The sequence below is a fragment of the Scylla paramamosain genome, chromosome 19 (genome assembly GCF_035594125.1).
Source record: "Scylla paramamosain isolate STU-SP2022 chromosome 19, ASM3559412v1, whole genome shotgun sequence".
NCBI lineage: Eukaryota > Metazoa > Arthropoda > Malacostraca > Decapoda > Portunidae > Scylla > Scylla paramamosain.
In genome coordinates, this window is record NC_087169.1 from 13,486,392 (window position 1) to 13,501,141 (window position 14,750).

At 40.3% G+C, this 14,750-nt stretch overlaps 1 long non-coding RNA gene across 3 annotated transcripts in view; it reads left to right on the forward strand.

The window, feature by feature from the left end:
• Nucleotides 1-14,750, forward strand: part of LOC135109671 (uncharacterized) — a 52,473-nt gene that overhangs the window by 487 nt on the left and 37,236 nt on the right. Inside the window, exon 3 of one of the 3 annotated variants that reach the window (XR_010272837.1) lies at nt 12,443-12,589. The exons of the other annotated variants lie outside the window; for them this stretch is intronic. This is a non-coding gene — a long non-coding RNA (uncharacterized LOC135109671). Of the gene's footprint in view, nt 1-12,442; nt 12,590-14,750 lie in introns of those variants that run through there. 3 annotated transcript variants of the gene reach the window in all.

Below are 14,750 nucleotides of genomic sequence, written 5' to 3' on the forward strand. Positions count from 1 at the left end.
GGTATTTTTGTGCTGATTTCTATTTCGACCACTCCCACCGGTTCGATGCAGGATCTGGTCATTGCTGCATCTTTCATATTTATTTTGGCTGTATTTTCTGGCCATGGCTTGTGTCTGGCTGCCTGAGCGGTGCCACGCTGCCCTCACCTGGGGAAATTGATGGACATAATTTTACACCTGGCTTTTGTGATGGTGGCTGTTATATTTCCCGGCCTCAGCTGTAGTGACAAGTGTGAAGTCTTACTCGTGTGCCTTGTATCACCCGCTCTGCCAGGAAGAAGTGCCATTGTTTGCAGTTAATCCATTAGTGGCTGTGGGGTTTGCTGTTGCATTGGCACACTCTTGCTGCTGTACTCAGTACTGGCTTGGTATTTGTCTCTGTTTGTTTATGTACAGTCTTAAATGTTACTTGAATATTCTTTAACATCCTAACGCTACCAAAGGGTCTGTCGTCGTGAGGTGTTCAAGGTGCAGAAGCGTTGGTCACGTGCAAGGGATCTTGGGAATGAATGTCAGTTTTGATACAGTTCGTGTATGCTCAAGGCCATATTGTTCTGTAAGGGAGTAGCATTTGTTGGATGCTACTGAGTGCTTTGTGTGTTTGCATTAGTTGTGCTTGAAGGAAAAATTGTGAGGGGCAGTTAGGTGTAATGTTTAGAACTGCTCCGATGTACATGTAAATTTGGTGACATTAAAATGAATCATAACTGGATTTTTAGCACAGTTTAGTGAGATAGTCCATCCTCTATTCCCTTAAGAATTATTTATATCCCATGATTTTTTTTTATTAATATGAAGATAAATGATTAACAAAGATATTTGATAAAGATATGATTGACAGCATACACAAATTGAATAATACAATGACACATTGCTTGTGTCTGTGGTCTCTTGGTGTCTGATAAGGGATAAACACATATTGGTGATAGTCGGATCTGTCAACATCCAAGTTATCGTAGCTTAGTTTTGCTGGATTTCCCAAAGTAACTCCACTTTTATTAAAGATGTAAACAAGCTGGGCAGACTGTGGGCAACACATATCTTGGCATATACTCAAGGGAATACAAGTAAATGTTGCAAAGGGAAGATATTTTATTTATTATGTAGAAAATTACAATTTCCCCCCCCCTCCCCCGTAGCAGTACAGATATTTGAAATGGACTGGAAGGTGATGATAAGGACAAGGAATATACATAAGCTGATGGAGAGATTGGATAAATGTAGATATGAAGGCAGGATTACATGATTGTAGCTTAGGTCCATTACCTATGCTAAAATTTGATGATTACTATTAAGTAAAGGTGCACACACACACACACGCACACACACACACACACACACACACACACACACACACACACACACACACACACACACACACACACACACACACACACACTCTTTTATGCTTAGGGGTGATGAAAAAACAAATAGACATTAGTATAAAACTGAAAACAAAGCTCAGTTGTATAAATAGTCCGAGGATGTAATTATGATCACACTGGGCGAGTGACGGAGGTGGCATGGGCAAGTGTAATGGTGGGACAATGAAAGCTGAATGAAATCCACTTGGGTCTTGGTGATCATTCCAGCCCTGTGTGGATATTAGTTGCCCCTTTTTGTCACACCACAGCACAGAGACAAAAGTAGATACAAGGACCAGACAAGCCAGCTGGGAACACTATGCACTTCAGCTTTATAAACATGCACACATTACAAAGCTAGACATTAAAGGAATAAGTGAATTTGAACAGTGTGTACTGTAGTTCAATGCCTCAAAAATTCAATTCCTCCATCTATCAACTCGATACAACCTTCCAGACAACTATCCCCTCTTCTTCAGTGACACTCAACTGTCCCCCTCTTCTACACTGAACATCCTCGGTCTGTCCTTTACTTATAATCTGAACTGGAAACTTCACATCTCATCTCTAGCTAAAACAGCTTCTATGAAGTTAGGTGTTCTGAGATGTCTCCACCAGTTTTTCTCACCCCCCCAGCTTCTAAGTCTGTACAAGGGCCTTATCCGTCCATGTATGGAGTATGCTTCACGTGTCTGGGGGGGGGTTCCACTCATACTGCTCTTCTAGACAGGGTGGAATCAAAAGCTTTTCGTCTCATCAACTCTTCTCCTCTAACTGACTGTCTTCAGCCTCTCTCTCACTGCCGCAATGTTGCATATCTAGCTGTCTTCTACCGCTATTTTCATGCTAACTGCATGCCTCCCCTCCTCCTGTGGCCTCACTGCACAAGACTTTCTTCTTTCTCTCACCCCTATTCTGTCCACCTCTCTAACGCAAGAGTTAACCAGTATTCTCAATCATTCATCCCTTTCTCTGGTAAACTCTGGAACTCCCTGCCTGCTTCTGTATTTCCACCTTCCTATGACTTGAATTCCTTCAAGTCATCAATTTTTGACCACTGCTTTGACCCTTTTATGGGACTGGCATTTCAGTGGGCATATTTTTTTATTGGATTTTTGTTGCCCTTGGCCAGTGTCCTTCCTACATAAAAAAAAGCCTTTATAAACTGTACATGATTATGAAATGCAAAAGAAAGTGAGAAAAAAGCTTAATACACACACAGGAAATGTAAAAGGAAGTTATTATCTAGTATGAGGTGGATGATGTTTATATTGGGATCCTGTTATCCACTGCTGCTTATCATTTCCTGTGGATCTCCAGTTTCTCTGTGCTGTTTGGAATTATTTTTGAATCACTAAAAACTAAAGCAGTAATTCGTGTAAAAAGGCAAATAGCACATCACAGTAACAATTATGCCTTAATTATTTTTAATCTTTTTTACATTTATTAGCCTCTGGAGATGGGTAATGCTGTAATTCCAATAGAAAACAAGTAGCACATTAGAGTAACAATGTCTTTTTTTAATGACATTTATTAGCATCAGGGGATAGGCTAATGCTGTAACTTGTATAGAAAAGCATAGTAGTATGTCACTGAATATAAAAACTATAAACGCAATGGACAAATGAGGGGAATTCAGTTTTTAGTCCAATGCATGGAAAAATTTGATACAGAGGTAAATTGGCAACAACTGATAAGAGTTTTGAGATAAATGGTGGAGTGATAGGAATGTGTGGGGGTAATGATCAGCAGCTTATTTGCATTGATATGTAATGAGATATATGATATAACAGAGGAGGATGATTGGGGAAAAATATATTGATAAATTTGTAAGAAAATAATAAATAGAATGATTGGGAAGTTGTATAGAGGGAGAATGTGAACAGTGGAATAAGGGAGAAAACATTTGAGTGAAGATAATAGAGTGAAGGAATACCTGGAAGAAATAAAAGTCTGATTGAAGAATGACTGCACATAGAGGCAGGCAGTAGGGGAGGGAACAATAAGGTGATAATGCTGCTCATGACAAGGCACCATTGTGTCTGGAGTTGGCAAGGGGCTGATAGCAAGAGTGACATTCAACAAGGTGTTTATTGTCTTAGAAAAGCACATGGTGGCATTATTCAAGTCTTTGATATCTTTGATGTATAGACACTAAAAAAAAAAAGAAAAAAAAAGGACAATAAATAAGAGGCGTGAGAGCAGCTTTGTTGTATGAATAGGTGTAAGAGTGAGATATTCAGAAAGACTGAAGGGAATAAGGAACATATCCAAAGAGAGGGCAAGTGGTGGTAGGTGTGGGTGTCTGGGTAGTGATGGCTGGGAGATCTTTTTGTGTAACTGTCTGTCTGGAAGGAACTTTTTGTGGGGAAGGGCTGTGAAAGAATAGAAAGGGAAGCAAAGATGAAGTGAAAGAAATGAAATGTATATTCATCCCTGAAGTGGAGTGTGGGGGTTAAAGAATGAATTGGTAGAAATATTGATATTGGTGCATCTTATGAGGAGTTGGTGCAGTTTCTCAGTATATGATATGGTGAAATGCTGGTGATACATATTCATCATCATCATTTTGTTCATTGTCTTTATATTTCCATAAGAGGGTGTACTGCTCATGAGTCTGGAGCAGTTTCCTGTCACAGATGCTTTTCTTAGACAGGCTTGATTGTGGCTGCATCTTCATGTTGGTTGGGGTCACTACATTTTTACTCCACATTGGTTACGCAGACAGATGGAATAGTTTTTCATGTCATACAACACAACACAGTAATCCTGTTTGCATTGGAATCAATTTGTGAGGATGCAATGGCTCTGGGTGGTCTGGCATGCAGATGATTTGATTGAGTGAGTTAGAAATCTGAAGTGGAAAGTAGGATGGCATGTGGACCTTAGTGGGATTATGTCTTGGGGAGGGATTTAGATACTATAGGATTAGACTGATTCAGGTATCAGATAACAGAGACTGAATTTTGTAAATATTGAATGACTTTTGTAAATATTGAACCTGTCCTTCCGGATGATGATAATGATAATGGTGTCAGGAACCACAAAGTAATATGAAGGGAGTTACATTTCAGCTAAATTCTGAAACACCTTAAATATGTGTTGAACTTTCTTAACTGCAGCAATAAAGTTTTAATGAGTGTTGCATCATCAGATTTAAATTGCATATATTCAGAGCTTTGCCTAGAATTTGCCTCAGGACTTCATATTATTGATGTTGCCGTGGTTAAGGTATTCTGCATATATCCAGTGCCTTGTCTAGAATTTCCTTGAGGACTTCAGATTATTGATGCTGCCATGGTGAAGGTATTCTCTGTGCTACTGAGGAACAGAAGGAAGAGAAACAGTTATGGGAGAAGAAGCCTAACAACATATCCCTCAATATTAACTGGATTAGTAATTCTGACATCAATCCTAAAACAAAGAAAAAAATATTTCTTCCTGTTATCTACATTACAGACATCATTATTGTAAATTTATGTACAGTAATCTTAAACTTTTGTCTTTCTTTTTTTAAATTTTTTTGTGACAATCAACTCAGTGCCACCATACACATGGTAGAGAGAGAGAGAGAGAGAGAGAGAGAGAGAGAGAGAGAGAGAGAGAGAGAGAGAGAGAGAGAGCAATTACAGGCTCTTTCAGGTTTGAAATGGGAATTTTGTCGCTAACTTCACTTGACAAAGCAATAGAACTGTGCAAGTGAGGTATTTCTAGGGATCTCTCTCTCTCTCTCTCTCTCTCTCTCTCTCTCTCTCTCTCTATCTCTCTCTCTCTCTCTCTCTCTCTCTCTCTCTCTCTCTCTCTCTCTCTCTCTCTCTCTCTCTCTCTCCCCCCCCTCTCCCTCCCTCCCTCCATCCTTCCTGGAAAAAAACTAACTAAGAAGGTTTAGCTGGTTATTTAGAGATTCTTCCTGTATGTTTGTATTAGAAGTAACAGTTAGGAGACTACCTGCTTTATATGTTTTATGGTCTTTGTTATCACATGTTGAGTTTACCTTGTACCATATTAATTTACCAAAGGTTGTTTGAGGAGATAGTATTTTTTGATCACAAGAAATTATTGAATATTGGAAGAGAGAGAGAGAGAGAGAGAGAGAGAGAGAGAGAGAGAGAGAGAGAGAGAGAGAGAGAGAGAGAGAGAGAGAGAGAGAGAGAGAGAATCACATTACTTGTATTCCAGAGTTTGCATAATGAGCATAATTTCACCAGTCCTCATGAATTGGTATTGTAAGAAAAAAAGTAGTGTGGCTTTGCCTTAATGCAAAATGACTTCATCTATTTTGGTCTCAAGCTTCACCTGTAGGTTTGTTTCAGTGGCTGGAATACAGGAAGCAGTCACCTTTTCCTAGGAAGGCTTGTTTGGAGAATGGCACGTGGGCTTTATTTGATAGGTGCTGTGTCTGAATCTGGCATTGAGTTACAAAAAATAATATTATCAATATTTTTACTACACTTCAAGTACATGATGGGGCGTTAGTGTTGCAACAGTGCATGTCATATTTCCGAGCCACCACATACATCTTGACTGTGCCTCTGAGTACAAAAAATTAAGACCATATATATTTTATTGAACTCAAGGTACATGACAGGACATAAATGTTTAATTAGTATGTATCATATTTTCAAGCATTAAGTACAAACAAAAATTAACCACATTTCATCAAACAACTTGAAAGCGCCATACATGTATTATTTCCAGAAACACATACAACAAACACATTAATTCTTTGCTAATACCAAATCTAATGAATATTATATCATTTACAAGAAACACCTTCCTTAATGCCAAATGTAATGAATGTATGCCGTAATGCAGTATGCCTAAAGATGCTGTGTACCTTTGGGTCAGTAAGGGGTGTGTGTTCCTGTGTGTGTGTTTAAGGGGACCACGTGTAGCATTCCTGTAAACTAACACATATTGATAGATGAGAGAGACTCTAGCCCAGCTCATTAGACCACAAGAGGATAAGTAGACCAAGGAAAAAAAAATCTACACAAAGCTGAAAGAGGAGCTATGCAGGGGAACATCATAAAGAGGAACTGCGTATTTGTGTGTTTATCATAAGGGGAAAAGAAAAGAAAAAAAAACGGATCTGGGTTATGTATTAGTATGTATCTTATTGTGTAAATAAAAAAAGGTGTATTAATATATTGTTCATTGTGTGAATGAAAAAAAAAAAGGATTCCTGTTAAAATGTATTGTGTTAAATTTTCTGTAATAGTGATACGTGTAGCTTTGTGTGTGTATGGGAAGGTGATGTCCATGATGTGTGATGTGCTGCCTGTTGAGAGAGAGAGAGAGAGAGAGAGAGAGAGAGAGAGAGAGAGAGAGAGAGAGAGAGAGAGAGAGAGAGAGAGAGAGAGAGAGAGCGTGCAAGGAAAACAATTTGGGGATGTGTAGGATTATCCCCTAGAAAATTTAGAGTTTGTTCATCGATGCATTTTTGGAACTGTATTGTGTGTGTGTGTGTGTGTGTGTGTGTGTGTGTGTGTGTGTGTGTGTGATAATAATTTTCAGTCTATTTGGAATAAGCAGCTCTAGAGTTAAAAATATACAAGGATGAAGGAAGATGAAAATATAATATTAATACCAATGCTAATGTGTGTGTGTGTGTGTGTGTGTGTGTGTGCTATACCGGATTCTAATACATCTATAATGGAAATGAAGGCATTAGCATACTGATGGTCTTATAATAATTTAGGTATACAGATACACACATACAGATAGTGGAAGTGTTATTTAGTCATATTAATAATTTTTGCAGTGAAATGTTTTGTTTTTTTTTAATTTTTTTTGCTATGAAATTTGATACCTTATTGATTTTCAAGGGTATGGGTTTAGGTCTGCAGGAGAATGTGAAGGCCTTAATGGTTTTGAGGGTGCTTTAAAGGATATCTCAAGGCAACCCACACTGCTGAAGGATGGGGAGTAGGGATTTATTCAGGCGTACCTCTACCACCACCACCACCCAACAACAACAACAACAACAACAACATCAACAATAATAACAAACACCACCACCACCACTGCTATTTTTCATGTCTGTAATGCACTGTACTTTAATTCATTGCCCACTTCCAGAGAGAGAGAGAGAGAGAGAGAGAGAGAGAGAGAGAGAGAGAGAGAGAGAGAGAGAGAGAGAGAGAGAGAGAGAGAGAGAGAGAGAGAGAGAATGCACAAACACAAAACACACATGGATAGTAATACAAATATCATAATCATATTACCTCTCAAAGTATTTGCTTAATTGAAGTGAGATGAGGAATGAGATCAGGAATATTTAAAACTTTCCACTTGGCTTTAAAAATTGTAGTAGAGAAGACATCATTAGTTGTGTATCTTTCATCTTTACTGTTGTTCTCTAATGTGTGTGTGTGTGTGTGTGTGTGTGTGTGTGTGTGTGTGTGTGTGTGTGTGTGTGTGTGTGTGTGTGTGTGTGTGTGTGTGTGGCACTGGCATCTCCCTGAACATGTGGCATAGGGAAGTGCCAGCTGCGTTAACACCCTTGCCCATCCCCTCCCCATCCCTTAGCTCCCCACCCTTACCTCCCCTTCCTGCTCTCACCACAGCCCCCTCCATCCACTCCCAGCTACACCTTGCCACTACCCACACTACCCCACCACTACCCTCCACTACCACCTCTTGCACACCATCTCAACACCCCCCTCCACAAGCCCCCTACCCTGGCCCCCTGCCCAGTGCCCCTGGTAGATTGGCACTGTGGGGACTCTTCTGTACTGTGGCTCAAAGTTTAGTTATAGATTAAACAGTTTATTTAGAAGTTAGTGGTATCGAGGTGGGTTGAATTTACAGAGGTTTATTGTTGTGTGGGTTAAAGATATGTGATAAGTTTAGAAAGGTGTTGAAGAGTGAAGGGAAAATGTAAGGTATGGAGAGGTGGAGGAGGAGGAGGAGGAGGAGGAGGAGGAGGAGGAGGAGGAGGAGGAGGAGGAGGAGGTAGAGAAGTAAAAGGGGAGTAGGGAAAAAAAAGTTGGGGGTTTATTTATATGAGTGATGAAATCCGTAACTAATCTGTTGTTTCAATGGGACCAGAGAGAGAGAGAGAGAGAGAGAGAGAGAGAGAGAGAGAGAGAGAGAGAGAGAGAGAGAGAGAGAGAGAGAGATTAAATAAAAGTCCATGCATGCAGTGTAAAAGGACATCCAAGGTTAAAAGACTGAAGATAAAGAGAGTGAGTGAGGGAGTGTCTCCAAGGAAGGCTGACGTGTAGAGAGAGAGAGAGAGAGAGAGAGAGAGAGAGAGAGAGAGAGAGAGAGAGAGAGAGAGAGAGAGAGAGAGAGAGAGAGAGAGAGAGAGAGAGTTCCTTTACTTCACAGCTACCATTTCTGTGTTTATTTACGTAATGTAACATGAGGAAGAGGAGGAGGAGGAGGAGGAGGAGGAAGAGGAAGAAGAGGACGAGGACGAAGGCTAGGAGACAGTTACCTATAAACCTTTGACCATAAACACCAACAAACTCTCTCTCTCTCTCTCTCTCTCTCTCTCTCTCTCTCTCTCTCTCTCTCTCTCTCTCTCTCTCTCTCTCTCTCTCTCTCTCTCTCAATATAAGGGAGTGTTTTTTGCCCATTCATTAAAATACTTAAGTTTCACCATGTATTATTATTATTATTATTATTATTATTATTATTATTATTATTATTATTATTATTATTATTATTATTTTTATTATTATAGCTTTGTAAGGATTTTTTTTTTGTAATTAAAGTTAAGGAAGAGCAGCTGTTAGTGCTGTTATGCGAGAGAGAGAGAGAGAGAGAGAGAGAGAGAGAGAGAGAGAGAGAGAGAGAGAGAGAGAGAGAGAGAGAGAGAGAGAGAGAGAATATGGCTTTGTTTCCGTTTTATGATTTTCCCATGACCTTTGAATGTGTGTGTGTGTGTGTGGGTGTGTGTGTGTGTGTGTGTGGGTGTGTGTGGGTGTCACGTGCTCACAAGTTTTGGGATCATGTGGTGTCTCGTAACCTGATATGCCCGTGACGGCTTTATGGCTTCACCTGTTGATTAATTTGGTACACCTGAGCAAGTTGTGATTAGCTTCATTTGGGTCGTGGGGTCACACTGTGTGGATCTGATTCTTGTCTTCATTTGTTTTGTTGTTTTTTTTTATTATTATTATTTTTTTTATTGTTGACTTTTGTTTATCTATCTTATTTATCTTTATTCATCTTTTAGTGTTTACTTTTATTTATCCTCGTTGTTATCTTCATGTTGTTGCTGTTATTGTTGTTGTTGTTGCTGTTGTTTATCTTGGTTTAGGTCTTATTATTACACCATTCTTTTTCTTCTCCTCTCCTCTCTTCTCTTCTCTTCTCTTCTCTTCTCTTCTCTTCTCTTCTCTTATCTTCTCTTTTCTTTTCTTTTATTTTATTTTATTTTCTTCTCTATTCTTTTCTTTTTTTCTTTTCTTTCCCCTCTCTTCCCCTCCCCTCCTCTTCCTCCTCCTCTTCGTTTTCTCCAGGGTAATAACGATAATAACGATCATAATAGTAACACACAAGAGCACTTTTATATCATCATCATCATAATCATCATCACCGTCATCATCGTCATCATCATCATCATCACACCCCGCAGTACAAAAAAAAAAAGTGCCATTTTGTAGGAAGCCACTTGTGATATTTTAGCAAGGACGAATGAATAAGGGAGAGAGGGAGGGAGGGAGGGAGTGTGGGAAGGACAGGGAGTGAGGGAGGGAGGGTGACTCATCCTGTGTGTGCGGGGGGAAGAGAGGAGGGGGAAGGAGGAAGTGATCGGAACGTGGGAGGTAAATGTTATTATTATTATTATTATTATTATTATTATTATTATTGTTGTTGTTGTTGTTGTTGTTGTTGCTGTTCTTGTTGTCAATGTTTTTGTTCTTATTTTCTTTCTTTTCCTTCCTTCCTTCCTTCCTTCCTTCCTTCCTTCCTTCCTTCCTTCCTTCCTTCTTCTTCTTCTTCTTCTTCTTCTTCTTCTTCTTCTTCTTCTTCTTCTTCTTCTTCTTCTTCTTCTTCTTCTTCTTCTTCTTCTTCTTCTTCATGATCAGTGCAATCACACACACGTGAATTTTACAAGTACTGATGATAGCACACACACACACACACACACACACACACACACAGAGAGAGAGAGAGAGAGAGAGAGAGAGAGAGAGAGAGAGAGAGAGAGAGAGAGAGAGAGAGAGAATTAACTGCGACTCGATATTCATAATCAAGGAAAATTAGCTGCTGTTGTCAGATTTAGAGCGAAAATGTGATTGTGATGATGATGATGATGGTGTGTGTGTGTGTGTGTGTGTGTGTGTGTGTGTGTGTGTGTGTGTGTGTGTGTTGTATAATCTCCTCCTCCTCCTCCTCCTCCTCCTCCTCCTCCTCCTCCTCCTCCTCCTCCTCCTCCTCCTCCTCCTCCTCCTCCTCCTCCTTCTCCTTTTCCTCCTCCTCCTCCTCCTTCTTCTCCTCCTCCTCCTCCTCCTCCAGGTATTTTAATGAGAGCAGGTGAGAAGAATTAAATCTCAGAAAGTCAAGGTCACGGACGTTCACCTCTCTCTCTCTCTCTCTCTCTCTCTCTCTCTCTCTCTCTCTCTCTCTCTCTCTCTCTCTCTCTCTCTCTCTCTCTCTCTCTCTCTCTCTCTCTCTCTCTCTCCTTTTTTCCTCAGTGAGTTATCTTGTTTTTTTTTTTCTGTTCCTTAAACCGCCCCACGTCTAGTCGAGTCTGTCTGTCTGTGTCTGTCTGTCTGTCTGTCTGTCTGTCTGTCTGTCTGTCTGTCTGTCTGTGTGTGTGTGTCTATCTGGCTGGCTTTGTGTCTGTCTGTCTCTGTCTGGCTGGCTTTATGTCTGTCTGTCTGTCTGTCTGTTTGCGTGTCTGGCTTTGTGTTTGTTTGTCCGGCTTTGTGTCTGTCTGTCTGTCTAGCTTAATGTCTGGCTTTTGTATGTGTGTGTGTGTGTGTGTGTGTGTGTGTGTGTGTGTGTGTGTGTGTGTGTGTGTGTGTGTGTGTGTGTGTGTGTGTGTCCGTCTGTCTACCTGTTTGTTTGTTTGTCTGTGTCTGGTTCTCTCTCTCTCTCTCTCTCTCTCTCTCTCTCTCTCTCTCTCTCTCTCTCTCTCTCTCTCTCTCTCTCTCCACTTTATACAATGTGAAAGTTAACAGTGCATATTTACTACTACTACTACTACTACTACTACTACTACTACTACTACTACTACTACTACTACTACTACTACTACTATTACTACTACTACTATTATCATCATTCACCACCATTTTATTAGTTAATCACAAGTTTGGTATTTCTATTTTAGGTGATGATGATGAGGAGAGAGAGAGAGAGAGAGAGAGAGAGAGAGAGAGAGAGAGAGAGAGAGAGAGAGAGAGAGAGAGAGAGAGAGAGAGGAAAAACATTTAGTGGAAGTAAAAGATTAAAAGCCACTTATATTTTAGTATATTTGCTTCTTTGATCCTCATTTTCTTATCTTTAGCATCTTCATTCTTTACATTCTTCTCTCTCTCTCTCTTCCTTCCTTCTCGTCTTAATTCTTGTCTTATTTATTTATTTTCTTTCAGCAGAATTTTGGTTTTACTTCAACGATTCGTTTTTGTGTTCCTTGTTTTACTTTTTTTTATTCTTTGTTCTCTTCATTCTGTTTTTATTTTATTTTTGTTATCTTACGTGTTATTCTTTATTCTTATTGTTGTTGTTCATAATTATCGTTTTTTTTTTGTTTATTGATTTTTTTTGCGTTTATTTCTCTCTCTCTCTCTCTCTCTCTCTCTCTCTCTCTCTCTCTCTCTCTCTCTCTCTCTCTCTCTCTCTCTCTCTCTCTCTCTCTCTCTCTCTCTCCTGGGTGGTTGCTTTGTTTGTATATAATGTGCACTTCTATGTTTTCATGTGCACCCTTTTACACACACACACACACACACACACACAGTTCAGTCCTCACGCAATGCTGTCACTCATTCATTTAAGGACACACACACACACACACACACACACACACACACACACACACACACACACACACACACACACACACACACACACACACACACACATTCCTTGCTAAGCCTTTCTGTGTTGTGCCGTAGCTCCCCCGCGGCTGTCCAGTCAGAGAGGGCGCCCACACCTCCTCCTCCTCCCCCTCCTGCTCCCAAGCCTGTTTTGGTCAGGTACAGTACGTGTGGCGACCCTGATTTTGGCGTGGCATTTGATAACGATGTAACTGACACCTCCTACCACCACCAACAGCACCACATCCTCCTCCTCTTCCTCCTAATAACCTCTTTGCTAATTGGTTTGTTGTTTGTTCCTCCTTTGTGTTCCTCTTGTATTAATTGTATCACATCTTCCGTCTGTTGGCACCGTACATTCCCTGTCTGGTTGTCAAGGTAAGTCTCTCCCAGCCCTTCCTCTTCCTTGATATTCTGTTTGTCTTCTCTCCTTCTCTCACTTGAGGGGTTTAAATATGATTGTTAATGCCACTTCTCCTCCTCCTCCTCTCCTCCTCCTATCTATAGCTACCATTTACTCCATCTTCTCCTATTTCTTCATTTCTGCTTTCCTTTCTGCCTCCCTCAAACATCCCCAAATCCTTCATTCCCTCCTTTCGTCCTTCAAATTAATTTCTCTGTATTTGATAATTTCACCAAGTCTGCCACCACCACCAGCACCACCACTACCACCACCACCACCACCACCACCACCTCTTCCTCTCCCTCTCTCTTTCCCCTGCTTCCTCTCCCTCCTTCCTCTTCCACTCCATCCCATAGCCATCCACTTCTCTTCCTTCCTCTTCCTCTTCATATTTTTTTTCCATCCACTTTATTTTTCTCTTCCTCTACTTCCACCTCCTCCTTGACTTCCTCCAACTTTACTCCACTTTTCCTCCTCCCTCCATCTCTCCCATGCCCCTGTGACTTTCCTTCCTTTCCTCCATTCCTCCTCCACCATTTTCCTCCTCTTCCCTCCATCTTCCTCTATTTCTCTCCTTTCCTCCTTCCCTTCCTCCTTACTATGCGTGTCCTGCTTCCCTCATAATCTCTTACTGCTTCTCTTCTTACTTTTTCTCTTCTCTCTCTTTATCCATTTTCCTTCTCTCGTGTTTGTTGCTTTATTCTGTCCCATCCTATTCTGTTAATTTATCTTTTCCTTTACTTCTCTTCATTCTATTCCTTGTTCCCTCTTCGTATTTTTTTTCCCATGTCTTGTCTTTTTTCTTTCTTTTCTTTTCTTTATTCTATTTTTCTCTTTTCTTCTTCTTTTCTCCATTCCTTTCATTGTCTCCATTATCCATTATTAATTTTTTTCTCATTTGTTTCCTTTTTTCTTTTCTTTCTTTTTTTCCACCGTCCTCTCCCTATTTCTCTTCTTCCATCTTTATCATTTCCTTTTCTCTTCCTCTCTCTTCTACTCATTTACATTTTTACTGAGCGTTCCCCTTTACGTCTTCTCTCCTTCCCTCCCTCCTTCCTTCCCTCCCTCCTTCATTCATTCCCCTTCTCTCCATATTCTCCTGTTTCTCTTTTACTCCTTCCCTCCTTCATTCCTTCATTCGTTCACTCTTTCTTCCATCTTCCTCGTGTAGAATCCTAAGCAGAGTAGCATTCTCTCTCTCTCTCTCTCTCTCTCTCTCTCTCTCTCTCTCTCTCTCTCTCTCTCTCTCTCTCTCTCTCTCTCTCTCTCTCTCTCTCTCTCTCTCTCTCTCTCTAGTGCCTCTTTGCTTGAGAGGTTGGCTCCTTATTGACCGATTATTAACAGAGAGAGAGAGAGAGAGAGAGAGAGAGAGAGAGAGAGAGAGAGAGAGAGAGAGAGAGAATTGTCTTTGTTGCTCTCATCTCTGGCGCTCTCTCTCTCTCTCTCTCTCTCTCTCTCTCTCTCTCTCTCTCTCTCTCTCTCTCTCTCTCTCTCTCTCTCTCTCTCTCTCTCTCTCTGGTGATGTACGTTTGCGAGGATTCTCTTTTTTTCTGCTTCTTGTTTTTTTCTTCCTTTCTTTATTTCTTTCTTTATTTTTCTGTCTTCCTGCGCAGGTTATTGCTCTTTGTTTATTTGTTTATTTTTTATTTTTTTATATTTTCGTGTTTGCTTACCTGAGTGGTTTGTTGTGGTGTTTTTTGTTTATTTTTTTGTTTGTTGTGGTTTGTTTGGTGTTTTTTTAATTTACTTATTCATTTTTACGTGTGGTAATTGTAGTGTGTGTGTGTGTGTGTGTGTGTGTGTGTGTGTGTGTGTGTGTGTGTGTGTGTGTGTGTGTGTGTGTGTGTGTGTGCATTTGATTTTTTATTTATTTTTTGCTTGTGGTGCATGGTTTTGTGGTAACTTCGTGTGTGTGTGTGTGTGTGTGTGTGTGTGTGTGTGTGTGTGTGTGTGTGTGTTGTGGTGGTGGATTGTGATGTTTCG